Below are 14,505 nucleotides of genomic sequence, written 5' to 3' on the forward strand. Positions count from 1 at the left end.
AGTCTGAAAATATTGATTCCTAGTCTGTAGCTTACCTATTCATTTTTATGTGTCTTTTGAAGAGCATAAACTTTCAATTTTGGTAGTCTAATTAATCAACTTTATCTCTTATGTTTAATATTTCCTTGACTGACCTAGGAAAATTTTGCCTATCATGAGGATATTCTAAGTTTCCCCCTTTTAAAAAAAATGTTTAATTATTTTTGAGAGAGAGAGAGGCAGAATGAGAGTGGGGGAAGGGCAGAGAGGGAGACACAGAATCCAAAGCAGGCTCCAGGCTCTGAGCTGTCAGCACGGAGCCCCATGTGGGGCTAAGGCTCATGAACCGTGAGATCATGATTTGAGCTAAGTCAGACATTCAACTAACTGAACCACCCAAGCACCCTGTAAGTTTCCCTTTAAAAAAGCTTCATGGTTTGGGGACCCCTGACTGGCTCAGTCAGTAAAGCATGTGATTCTTGATCTCTGGGTTGTGAGTTCAAGCCCCATGTTTTGTGTAGAGATTACTTAAAAATAAAATCTTTAAAATCTATATATAAATAAATAAAAATAAAAGCTTCATAGTTTTAACTTTTATGTTTAGGTCTATGATCCATCTCAAATTAAATACTATATATGCTGTGAGATAGGGGTTAATGTTTATTTTTTTTTCCATGTGAGTATCCAGTTATTCCAGTAATGTTTGTTGAAAATTTTCCTTTTCCCATTGGAATTTTCTGGCAACTTTGTTGAATCCCAAATTATAATATAAATTAAGTGTATATTTCTGGCTCTCTATTCTGTTCCAATCATCTATTTCATTATCTTTATTATAGTGTCAAACTCTCTTGATCCCTGTAATGTTATAATAACTTTTGAGATTGAGTAGTTAATTCCTCCAACTTTATTTTTCTTCAATTTTACTTTGTATATTCTATGTTTTTTTTCATTTCCATATACATTTTAGAATCAGTTTGTTTGTTAATTTCTATAATATGTGTGGGGGATTTTCTTTTTTTCTTTCATTGGGGGAGTCTGGGGGATTTTCATTAGGATTATATGAGAAGGAGAGAGAGACAAAGAGAGAGAGAGAGAATATCTGTAAATCAATTTGAGAAGACTAGATATCAACATCAACAATATTGAACCTTCCAACCCAGGAGTATTGTGTATCTCTCTGCTTATTTAGATCTCCTTTAATTTCTCTCAGTAAAGATTTGTGGTTTTTAGTGTATAGGTCTTGCACATCTTTAGTTAATTTATTTCCAAGTAGCTTGTGTTTTTGTTGCTGTTGTTGTAATGTAATTTTAAAAATTTCATTGCCAATTATTAGCTGTTGGTATATAAAAACACAATTGATTTTTAAAAATATTAACCTTATATACTATGACTGTAAAATTCATTTATTTGTTTTGTTAGTTTTTCTGTAGATTCCTTAAGATTTTCTCCGTAGGGACGCCTGGGTGGCTCAGTCAGTTAAACATCGACTACAGCTCAGGTCATGATCTCTAGGTTCGAGGGTTAGAGCCCTGCATCGGGCTCTGTGCTTATAGCTCAGAGCCTGGAGCCTGCTTCAGATTCTGTGTCTCCCTCTCTCTCTGCCCCTCCCTGCTCATGCTCTTTCTCAAAAATAAACATTAAAAAAAAAAAAAGATTTTCTCTGTAAATGATCATGCCATTTGAAAACTGAGTTTTACTTTCTCCTTTCTGATCTTTATATCTTTCATTTCATTGTTTTGCCTTATTAGAATGGCTAGGACTTCCAATACAATGCCAAATAGAAGTAGTAGAAGTGAGCATCTTTGCCTTGTTCCTGATCTTAGGGGGAAATATTAAATATTTCATCATTAATATTAGTTGTCAATTATTCAGAGATGCCCTTGATCACTCTTATTTCCTCTATTTCTAATTTGCTGAGAGTTTTTGTCAGGGCAGAGTATTGCATTTCCTTTCTAAAACATAACCCTCCTCTCCTAGAAGCAACGCTTTTCAAAGCTGCCACCTAGAGTCCCATAAACTATAATGTCCTTTCCTTTTACAGTGCTCTGATCTGCTAGGACAGTTCTTCAGCATTTAACATTTTTAAATGGCCTCAATGACATGTAATTCACATACTATACAATTCACCCATTTAAACTGTACAATTCAGTGGTTGTTAGTGTATTCACAGATAAATGGTCACCATAATTTTAGAACATTTTCATCACCTTAAGAAGAAACCCAGTATTCTTTACCTATCATTCTGTTTTTCTTCCATTCCCTGTCCTCAGCCCTAAGCAACAACTAATTGACTTTCTGTCTCTATACATATTCCTATTCTGTATTTTCTCATGAATGGAATAGAATGTGGTCTTTTGTGACTTCTTTAATTTGGCATAATGCTTCCATATATCAGTATGTAGCATATACCATTACTTCATTTCTTTTTTATGGCCAATATTTAATTGTATGGAATATACTACATTGTGTTAATCCGTTCATTCACTGATGGATGATAGGTTGTTTGCACCTTTTGACTATCGTGAATAATGCTTCTATAAACATTCACATACAAGTTTGTGTGAACATGTGTTTTTACTTCTCTTAATCTATTCCCTTCTGTTTAATTGTTTGAGGCGGGACTATTTTTACGTTCCCAGCAACAGAGTTTCAGGGTTCCAATTTCTCCACAACCTCACCAAATATTGTTATCTGACTTTTCAATTCTAGCCATCCCACTGGGTGCGAAGTGGTATCTCATTGTGGTTTTGATTTGCATTTTCTTGATGACTAATGATGTTGAGCATTGTCTCATGTGCTTGTTTGACATTTTTGTACCTTCTTTGGAGAACTGTCTACTCAGATCCTTTGCCCATTTTTTAACTGGGTCATTTTTCTTGTTATTATTGTGTCATAAGTGTTATTTGTATAGTCTAGATAAAATTCCCATATCAGATGTGATTTGCAAACATTTTCTTGCATTCTCTAAGTTGTCTTTTCACTTTCTTGATAGTGTCTTTTGGAACTCAAAAGTTTTAAGTTTTGATGAAGTCCAACCTACCTATTTTTTTCTTTTACTGTTTGTACTTTTGGTGTCATAGTTAAGAATGCCTTATCAAATCTGAGGTCATGAAGAACTTTTTTACTTTTTTATTGTGGTAAAATATACATAAATTTAGCATTTCAACCTTTTTTTAAGTGTACATTTCAGTGGCATTAAGTACATTCACACTGTTGTGCAACCATCACCACTATCCATCCATAAAACTTTATCATCATCCCAAACTGAAACTCAGTCTGCTTCTAAGTCCCTGGTAAACACTGCCTTCTGTCTCTATGCATTTGACTACTCTAGGTACCTCATGTAAGTAGAATCATAAATCTTTGTCTTTTTTTTATCTGGTTTATTTAACTTAGCATAACATCTTCAAGGACTATTCATGCTGTAGAATACATCACAATTTCATTATTTATTAAAGCTAGATAATACTCCATTGTATGCATACACATTTTGTTGATAAACTCATCTATTGGACATTTGGTTTATTTCCATCTTTTGGCTATTTTGAATAATGCTACAATGAACACTCTTGTACGAATATCTGTCAAGCACCTGCTTTCAACTCTTTTGTGTCTAAACACAGAAGGAGAATTGCTGGATCAAATGGCAAATCAATGCTTACTTTTTTGAGGAACTGAACGATCATTAGGATTTACTCCTATATTTTCTTCTGAGTTTTATAGTTTTTACTTCTATGTTTGTCTTTGATCCACGTTGAGTGAATTTATATTCATGGTGTGAGGTAAGGTTCCAACTTTATTCTTTTGTATGTGACTATGCAGTTGTCCCATCCCCATTGTTTAAAAGGCTATCCCCCCCCCCCCCCCCCAACCCCGGAATGGTGTTGGCACCCTGGCAAAGAATCAGTTGACCATAGATGTGTGAGATTATGTCTGGATTCCCAATCCATTACACTGATGTATATATCTGTCCTGGTGCTAATAAGTTTTAAAATTGGGCAGTGTCAGTCCTCCTACTTTATTCAGGATTTTTCAGGATTGTTTTGGCTATTATGATTCCTTCAAAATTCCATGTGAATTAGAATCAGCTCATCAATTTCTATAAAGAAGTCAGCTGGGAGGGATTCTGTTAGTGATTATACTGAATCTGTAGATCAGTTTGGGGAGTACTGCTATCTTAACAATATTAAGTCTTTTGATCCATTTATTTAGACCTTTCTTTCAACAATGCATTGTATTTTTTAAGTATAAGCTTTGCACTTCTTTTATTAAATTTATTCCTAATACTTTATTCTTTTTGATACTATTGTAAAAGAAAGTGATTTCTTAATTTCACTTTCAATTGATCCTTGCAAGTATATAAAAATATAATCCATTCTTGTATATTGATCTTTATCTTGCAACCTTGCTGAACTAATTTATTCTTTTTTTTTAATGAAATTTATCGTCAAATTGGTTTCCATACAACACCCAGTGCTCATCCCAATAGGTACCCTCCTCAATGCCCATCACCCACTTTCCCCTCCCCCCAACCCCCCATCAACCCTCAGTTTGTTCTCAGTATTTAACAGTCTCTTATGGTTTGCCTCCTTCCCTCTCTGTAACTTTTCCCCCCATCCCCTCCCCCCTGCTCTTCTGCTGAGTTTCTCAGAACCCACATATGAGTGAAAACATATGGTATCCGTGTTTCTCTGCCTGACTTATTTTACTTAGCATAACACTCTCCAGTTCCATCCACGTTGCTACAAATGGCCAGATTTCATTCTTTCTCATTGCCAAGTAGTATTCCATTGTATATATAAACCACACCTTCTTTATACATTTATCAGTTGATGTACATTTAGGCTCTTTCCATAAATTGGCCATTGTTGAAAGTGCTGCTATAAACATTGGGGTACAAGTGCCCCTATGCATCAGCACTCCTATATCCCTTGGGTAAATTCCCAGCAGTGCTATTGCTGGGTCATAGGGTAGATCTATTTTTAATTTTTTGAGGAATCTCCACACTGTTTTCCAGAGCGGCTGCACCAGTTTGCATTCCCACCAGCAGTGCAAGAGGGTTCCTGTTTCTCCACATCCTCTCCAGCATCTATAGTCTCCTGATTTGTTCATTTTAGCCACCCTGACCGGCGTGAGGTGGAATCTCAGTGTGGTTTTGATTTGTATTTCCCTGATGAGCAGTGACGTTGAGCATCTTCTCATGTGCCTGTTGGCCATCTGGATGTCTTCTTTAGAAAAGTGTCTATTCATGTCTTCCGCCCATTTCTTCACTGGATTATTTGTTTTTTGGGTGTGGAGTTTGGTGAGTAATTTATAGATTTTGGATACTAGCCCTATATCCGATATGTCATTTGTAAATATCTTTTCCCATTCCATCAGTTGCCTTTTAGTTTTGTTGATTGTTTCCTTTGCAGTGCAGAAGCTTTTTATCTTGATGAGGTCCCAATAGTTCATTTTTGCTTTTAATTCTCTTGCCTTTGGAGATGTGTCAAGTAAGAAATTGCTACGGCTGAGGTCAGAGAGGTTTTTTCCTGCTTTCTCCTAATTTATTAGTTCTAAAAGGCCTTCAGTGGCTTCTTTAGGATTTTCAAAATACTACATCAAGTTATCTATGAATAGAAATAGTTTTACTTCTTCCTTTCCAATCTGAATGCCTATTATTTCTTATTTCAGTTGTTTAATTGCCTTGGACAGAACTTCCTGTACAATATTGAATAGAAGTGGTGAGAGCATACATCCTTGTCTCATTCCTGATCTTAGGGGAAACTACCCAGTGTTTCACCATTAAGTATGCTGCTACTTGTGGGGGTTTTTGTAGATGTTCTTTATTAAGTTGAAGAAATTCCCTTCTATTTCTAGTTGAGTATTTTTAATCATCAAGGTATTTGGATTTTGTCAAATGCCTTTTTCTGCATCTATTAAGATTATCATGTGATTTTTGTTTTTATTCTATTGAATGATGTATTACATTAGTTGATTTTCAATTTTAAGCCAACCCTGCATTACTGGGATAAAAGCCATTGGCCAGAGTGTATACTTCATTTTACATGTTTGTTGGATTTGGTTTGCTGGTATGTTCTTGAGGATTTTTGACTCCATATTTATTTATTTATTTATTTATTTTTAAATATTTTTTTTAACGTTTATTTATTTTTGAGACAGAGAGAGACAGAGCATGAACAGGGGAGGGTCAGAGAGAGAGGGAGACACAGAATCTGAAACAGGCTCCAGGCTCTGAGCTCTCAGCACAGAGCCCGACGCGGGGCTCGAACTCACGGACCGTGAGATCGTGACCTGAGCTGAAGTCGGAGGCTTAACCGACAAGCCACCCAGGTGCCCCTTGACTCCATATTTATAAGAGATAATGGGCTGAAGGATTCTTGTCCTGTCTTTGTCTGATTTTAGCATTGGAGTAATACTTGCCTCAGAAGGATTTGGGAAGCGCCAGTGCCTCTTCTAGTTTTGGAAGAGTTTGTGAAGAACTGGTATTGATTCTTTGAATGTTTGGTAGAACTCAACAATGAAGCAATCTAAGCCTTGGCTTATCTCTGTGGTTACTTTTATAAAATTATTTAATCTTTTTATTTGTTATAGATCTATTAAGATGGTCTATTTTTAGCTTGAGTCAGTTTCAGTAGTTTGTGTGCCAGCACACTCCAAAATACATTCCCCTTTCCATTATTTGTTGGCAAACAGTTGCACATAGCATTCCTTTAAAGTCCTTTTTATATCTGTAAGATTGGTAGTAATGTCCCACTTTCATTTCTGATTCTAATAATTTGAGTCTTCTTTTTTTCCTTTGTGACACTAGTTAAAAGTTCACCAGTTATATTGATCTTTACAAAGGGCCAGATTTTTGTTTCAGATCTTTATTTTCTATTCTCTATTTTATTTTTTTTCTGCTCTGATCTTTATTATTTCCTCCCTTCTACTTAACAGATTTAGTTTGTTCTGCGTTTTCCAGTGTTTTAAGGTTGAAGTTTAGATTATTGATTTCAGATATTCCCCCCTCCTCTCCCGGTAATGTAGGCACTTATAAATACAAATTTGTCTCTAAGCACAGTTTTAGCTGTATCTCATAAATTTTGGTATATTGTGCCTTGATTTTTACTCATTGCTAAGTATATTCTGATTTTCCATTTGATTTCTTCTTTGACCTATTGGGTATTTAGGACCACTAAATCATTTAGAATATATATATTTTTATGTTTCCATTGCTATTTCCATTCTTTGGATGATTACTTATGAAATTTTTAACATGCATATTAAACATTCATGTGTAACAATGTCTCATACCATCACTTCAAAAATATAAAAATGTCAGAACATTATTCCTGATCATTTTCCTCCAAAACTCTATGCTATTGCTATCCAATATCTTACTTTAGTCCTTTTTTAAAATGTGTATTTATTTATTTACTTACTTACTTACATATTGAGAGAAAGAGAGAGAGAATCCCAAGCAGGCTCCACACTGTCAGTACAGAGCCCAACTTGGGGCTTGATCTCATTAGCTGTGAGACCATGACCCGAGCCAGAATCAAGAGTTGGGCGCTTAACCAACTGAGCCACCAGGGCCCCACTTTAGTCCTTGTTTTTAACATCACAAATTAGGCATTAATGTTGTTCTTGTTATACCAACCATTTTTTAAACTATATTTACATATACATTACTAGTTTGTTCATTACTCTTCCTAAAGTATATCATTTTAGAATTTGGTTTAGTAAGAGAATGATAAAGGTAAACTCTTAATTTTTGTTTTATCTCTAAATGTCTTTATTTTCATTCTTGAAAGATGGTCAGCTGGGTTAACAGTTACTCTTCTAGAATTTGTAGATATTATTTCATGAATTTTTATTCACTTAATATATTTTACTCATTATTATATAATTACAACATGCAATGAATAAAAATCAATATACCAAAAATTTTTGTAATTATTATATAATGTTATATTGTAATAATATTCTTATTTCATTAATTTTATTTCTTTGCAGAGTATCACTTCTTTCTGTCTTCCTGCTTTTAAGATCTGCTTTTAGTCTCTTTTATTATACAATTGCACTCTGATGTGTTTAGGTATTTCATCAGTCCTAGAAAATTCTTGTCAAATAGTACCTTTGTTCCATTTTCCCCAATCTTTTCTGGGACTCTAATTACACTTATTTGAGATCTCATTCTGTCCTCTACTTCTAATTGTTTTAAATTTAAAATGTTTTTCCACATAAAAAAATCTTCATTGTTTCCACTTGGTCCACAGTTTAGAACAATGTCTGGGAAGTATATAAGCAACTGTTCTGGTGACAGGTGGAATCCCCAAGGCCAGGGACTGAGCAGTGCCCCTCCAAGGCCACTGAATTCAGGAGGTCTCTAATTATGCCTGAGAGTGAGTCTTTCAAAGAGGTACTACCCAAGCCTGTTCTATGGAGATTGTTCAGGCGGAAGCCCATCTTCTTGACGAGTTTCATGTCCTGCTTTAGAAAGTGGTTCTTCAGGAAGTAACAGATAAGAGGGACTGTACTGGCAGAGCACAGAAGATGCAGATCTACCAGTCCAGCTTTAGTTTCTTCTCTAGAACCATGCAGGCCTCCAAGGCATACAACGTGTATCTGGACTCATATTGAGATGACTCCTGCTATTCTCAAAGAAGGCATGTCACCACACTGGTTTTGCAAGGAGGCATTTGGTGCTTTTGTGTTTACACCTTCCCAACTCACAGATGACACACATTGTTTAAAGTCACACTGTTTTGATTAAAATAATAGCCCAGAGAGAGTTAGGTGTTAGAGGTTTGCAAATGCAAGTCAGCCAGGTAGTGGATAGTGGTCCTGACCTCATTTCAATAATTCTGAAGTATCTGGTGCCTTTTTTGGATATAGGCACTAACCACAAAATACAGTGTTATCAGTGCTGTTAGCCAATTCTTTTGCCAGTACCACACTGTTTTGATTACAGTATTTCATAGAAAGACTTGAAATCAGGTAATGTCAGTCTGCTGATATTGCTCTTCTTGTTCAATATTGTGTTAGTTATTCTTGGTCTTTTGCCTTTCCATATAAACTTTAGTATCAGTTTGTCTGTATCCAAAAATAACTTGGCTTGGATTTTGATTGGGATTGTGTTTACTCTATAGATCAAGTTGTGCCTTCTTAAATATAGAGCCTTCCTTTCCATGAACATGGAATATCCCACCATTCATTTAGATTGTCTTTGACTTGTTTAACAGTTTTATAGTTTTCCTCAGATAGACTGTGTATATATTTTGTGAGACTTATACCTAAGTATTTTATTTTGGGGGTGCCAATGTAAATGGTATTGTTTTAATTTCACATTCCAATTGTTTATTCATGGTATACAGCAAAGCAATTGATGTTTGTATATTAACTTTCTATCCTGCAACCTTATAACAGTTTATTAGTTCCAGAAGTTTTTCTGTTTCTTTTTGTGGGGTCATTTGTTTTGTCATTTCTTTGGGATTTTCTACATAGTCATGTCATTGGGGGAAAATGTTTTATTTCTTCCTATGTCAGGGAAAAATAATATATCTATATATTTATACATCTAGATATATAGATATACACACATATACCTTTCACTGTCACATTGCATTAGCTAAAACTTCCAGTCAGATGTGGAATACAAGTGGTGACAGGAGAGATCCTTGCCATGTTCCTGATCTTAGCAAGAAAGTTCCTCATTATTAAGTATGATATTAACTGTAGATTTTTGTTGTTGTATTTGAGTAAATTTCCCTGTATTCTTGGTTTGCTGCGAATGTTCATCTGGAATTGTCTTGGATTTTGTCAAATGCTTTTTCTGCATCTATTGCTATGAGCATATGACTTTTCTTCTTTAGCCTGTTGATGTGATAGATTTCATTAACTCAACCAGCCTTGCAAACTTGGGATAAATTCCACCTGGCCATAGTCTACTTGTATATGGTCTTTATTGCTGAATTGTATTTGCTAAAACTTTGAGGATTTTTGCCTCTATATTCATGAAGAATATTGGTCTGTAATTGTTTGTGTTTTTACTCTCTTTGTTGGTTTTGGTATCACGGTAATAAATTGGGGGGTTTCCCTCCTCTTCTATTTTCAGGAAGATATCGTATAGGCATGGTGTTAATTCTTTCTTAAACAGTTGATAGAATTCTCCAATGAAACCATTTGGATCTTAAGATTACTTTGTTAGATTTATAAAATTATAAATTCAATTCTCTTAATAGTTATATGGTTAAATAATATATTTTATATTGGATGAGTTCTAGTAGTTTCTATTTTTTGAGGAACTGCTTCATTTAAGCTAAGTTGCCCAATATACGTGTCAATTATTTGCAGTATTCTATTATCCTTTTAATGTCTGCTGGGTCTGCAGTGATATCCCTTATTTCATTCTTCATATTAATAGTTTGAGTATTCCCCTATTTTTTCTTTCAGTTTTGTGAGAGGTTTGTCAATCTTTTGGATCATTTCAAAGAACCAGCTTTCTGTTTCATTTGAGTTTCTCTATTGATTTTTGATCTCATACTTCATTCAATTCTACTCTTCATTAATTTTTGCATTCCGCTTGAGTTTATATTGTCTTCCCTTAATTTCTTGGAACTTAGATTGATTTGAGATCTTTCCCTTTTTCTAATGTATACATTCAGTGACTTGAATTTTCCTTTCAGTACTGCTTTAGTTGTGTCCCACAAATTTCTATACATTTTTTTTCCATTCAGTTCAACATTTTTCTTTTTTAATTTCCCTTGAGAACTAAATCCATGGGCTATTTAGACGTGTGTTACTTCCTAAGTGTTTGGAATTTTTTCTTTACGTTATTGATTTCTAGTTGATTCCATTGCATCAGGGGACACATTTTATATGATTTCAATTCTTTTAAATCCCTTGAGGTTTGATTTTGGTCTAGGAATGTTCTTAGTATATATTCTATAGGTACTTGAAAAGATTGTGTATCTATAAGTGTCATTTAGATTTTGTTGACTGATGGGATAATGTAGTTGAGTTCTATATCTTCGCCGATTTTCTACCAAATTGTTCTATAATTGTTGAGAGAGGAGTTTTGAAGTCATTAACTGTAATTGTAGTTTTGTCTATTTCCCTTCGTTTCTGTCACTTTTTTTCACATATTTTGTGCATAAATATTTAGCATTGCTGTCTTATGGGTGGATTGACACTTTTATCATTATGTAATATCCCTCTGTCTCTAATACTCTTTCCTCTAAAGTCAACTTTGATATTAATATAGCTATGTCTGCTTTCGTTTGCAAGGTGTGTCTTGTATGCCATCCTTCAACTTTCAACCTACTTATTATATGTGAAGTGAATTTCTTATAGAAACATTGTTCATTTTTTGGGTCATATGGCTTTTTATCCACCCTGCCAATCTCATTTACATTTAATATCTTTATAGTTAATGTAACTATGATGTGTTAGTGTTTAAGTGTGCCATTATTTTTTATTTTCTGGCAGTTCTCTGTTTAACATTTTTGTTTTCTTTTCCTGCTTATTCGTAGGTTAATTGAGCATTTTTTAGAAGATTCCATTTTGATATATCTATAGTGTTTTTGAGTGTACTTCTTTCTATAGTCTTTTGAATAGTTGCTGTGGTATTACATTATAAATATATATCTTATCCAAGTCTATTGATGTCAACATTTTACCAGATTGAGTGAACTATAAAAACCTTGTCTCTATACTCCTTTACCTTCCCATTTGTAATTCTTAATTATTCCCTGTACCTACATAAAAAACCACAATAGGTAGGTTTTATGTTTTACTTTAACAAATTTAACTTAGAAAACTGAAGTGTGTTGTATTTACCCATAGTTTTATTCTCTATGTTCTCCATGATGTTCCAAAATTCCTTCTTTTATTATTCCCTTTTTGTTTTAAAATTTCCTTTAGTCATTCTTTGAAGGCAGATCTGCTGGAAACAAATTCTCTTAGTTTACTTTCATCTGAGAACATCTTGGTTTCTTCTTCATTCCTAAAAGATATTTTCCCTGGATATACAATTCTGCATTGACAGTTTTCTTTCAGCACTTGGTAAGTATTGTGCTACTTCCTTCTGGCCTTTGTTGTGCCTAATGAGAAATTTGTCATTTGGTTTGTGTATGTCTTACAGTCTATGTGTCATTTTTTGCTGCTTTTGAGAAATTTTCTTTTTCTTTGATTTTCAGACGTTTCATTATGATGTGTTTTGGTGGGGATTTGGGGTTTTATCCTGTTTGGAGTTCACTGAGCTTCTTGGCTATCTTGCAAAATCTGGGATATTTTTAGAAATTATTTTTTCAAGTATTTTATCACCCCCACCCTCTTCCTCTTCTCCTGATTTGGTTATATGCTATACATGTCCCTTGGGCTCTATTTATTTTTTCAGCCTATTTTCTCTCTCTTGTTCAGACTGGCTAATTTCTATTGCTATATCATCAAATTCTCTCTTTCCTCTATTTTCTCTATTCCGCTGTTGAACTCATCCATGGAGTGTTTTTTAAATTATTATTATTTTAATTTCAGTTATTTTATCTTTTGGTTCTAAAATTTCCACTTGGGGGGTGCCTGGGTGGCTCAGTCACTTAAGCGGCTGACTAAAGCTCAGATCATGATCTCACTGTTTGTGAGTTCGAGCCCTGCATTGGGATCTGTGCTGACAGCTCAGAGCCTGGAGCCTGCTTCAGATTCTGTCTCCCTCTCTCTCTGCCCCTCCCCTGCTCGTGCTCTCAAAACTGAATAAATGTTAAGAATAAATAAAAAAATAAAATCTCCACTTGATTTTTCTTGTATCTTCTCTTTGTTGTGACTTTTTCATTTATATCAAGAGTGTTTGTAATTGTTTGTTAGAGCATTTTTATGACAAGCTGAGATCTTTCTGGACCTTGGAATAATAAGTGATATTTCATTGAAAGTTGAGCACTTTGGATATTATGTTATGAGATTCTGATCTCATTAAATCTTGTGTTTTAGCCCTTCCCCCCGATACCACTCCAGTTGGGAAGCAAGGCACTGCCTCAATAGAGCCAAGTGAAGATGGAAGTTTGGGTTTTCCTCTCTATTTTGAGTGACATACAGAGAGAAGGGAGGCTCCTTGGCACTCCTGGGAAGAAGTTGGAGTTCAGGCTCCACCATAGGCTATGGTGACATAATTCTGGTTTGGAAGGGGAGCACCTTGTATCCTCACTTCCCCATGTATCCTCCACTGAATGCAGGATGGTGGGTGGAAGTGTGTGAGTGGCCTCACAGTTCTGAAAGTGAAGAAAAGTCCTGACTCTGTTAGGCTTATTTGATCACTTAATGTGAAGGGGGAGGGCACCTAACAGCAAAGGGGAGTGGAGCCTCATTATTTCTAGGTGGAGGCAAAAGTCCAGTATCCTCATGTGTTCTCCACTCACACTGCACTGGGGAAAGAATCTCTTACAACCCACATGATTGAGGCACATTGTTAGAATCTGGAAAGGGTGGAAGTCTAGGCTCTACACATTATCATTGCTGGTACTGGCTCAGTTTTTTCTGTGGTGTTTGGCTAGAGTAGAGCAGTTATGACATAAAAGTTTTTTGTCTTGTTAGGCTGCCCCTTTCCTGGTCCTTTGGCTACAGAGAGCAGGCTTTTCTTGGGCCTTTCTTTACTTGCACTAAGAATTTCCAGGGAACTCACTACTGTATCGTTCCTTGGTTCCAAGGACTCCCTTAGCCAGTCTTGTCTTCTCTTCCACCTTTCAGTGTCCTCTTATGTTTGTTTTATGTATCACATTCAGGGTTTACAGCAGTACTTAGCAGAAAGAAAAGGGAAAAGTCTGTCTACTCCATATTTTGGAATAAGAAGGTCTTTCTCTATTATTAGTGTCAGGATACTGTGGTAATTAATGTTTTTTAGAAACATTGATTTACAGATGAAACAATGTCTGGGATTAACTTAAAAATAATTTGGGGGTGGGTAATGGGTAGAGAGACAAAGCAAATGAGATTAGCTATGAATTGGTAATTGTTGAAGATGGATGATGTATGTATGGAGATTCATTACTCTATTTTATTTTTGTATATGTCGAAATTCTCCTTAAAAAGAAAGCCATTTCCTGACCACCCAGTCTAAGTCATATTATAGGCTCTTATCTATGCTCTCCAATACAGTATAAATGTGATAAGAAGGACCAGTCTATCTTGGTCATAATTACAGCTCCAAAGCTTAAAAGTGACTGGCATAGAGTTGGCATTCAAATTACCATGTTTCCTCAAATATAAGATGCCACAGATGATAAAATACCTTTATTTTATGTATTAAAAAAACCCACAAGTTAAATTATGACATAGCATCAATTTTTAAAAGTATTTGAATTTCAGATGCTACAGTGTGGGGGAAAAATGCTCATTTTCTAATTAACGAAGTATGGCATTTGTAGAATAAAGACTCAGTGAGGTCAAGATAATGATGAAAATGCTTCACAAGTATTCAAGATGAGGGTATATTTCTGAAGGTTTAATCAATTTTGCAGTGAATGTATTTCTTCCCAAATATTGAAAATTTATGTC

Source organism: Panthera uncia, chromosome D2, assembly GCF_023721935.1.
Source record: "Panthera uncia isolate 11264 chromosome D2, Puncia_PCG_1.0, whole genome shotgun sequence".
NCBI classification, from domain to species: Eukaryota; Metazoa; Chordata; class Mammalia; order Carnivora; family Felidae; genus Panthera; species Panthera uncia.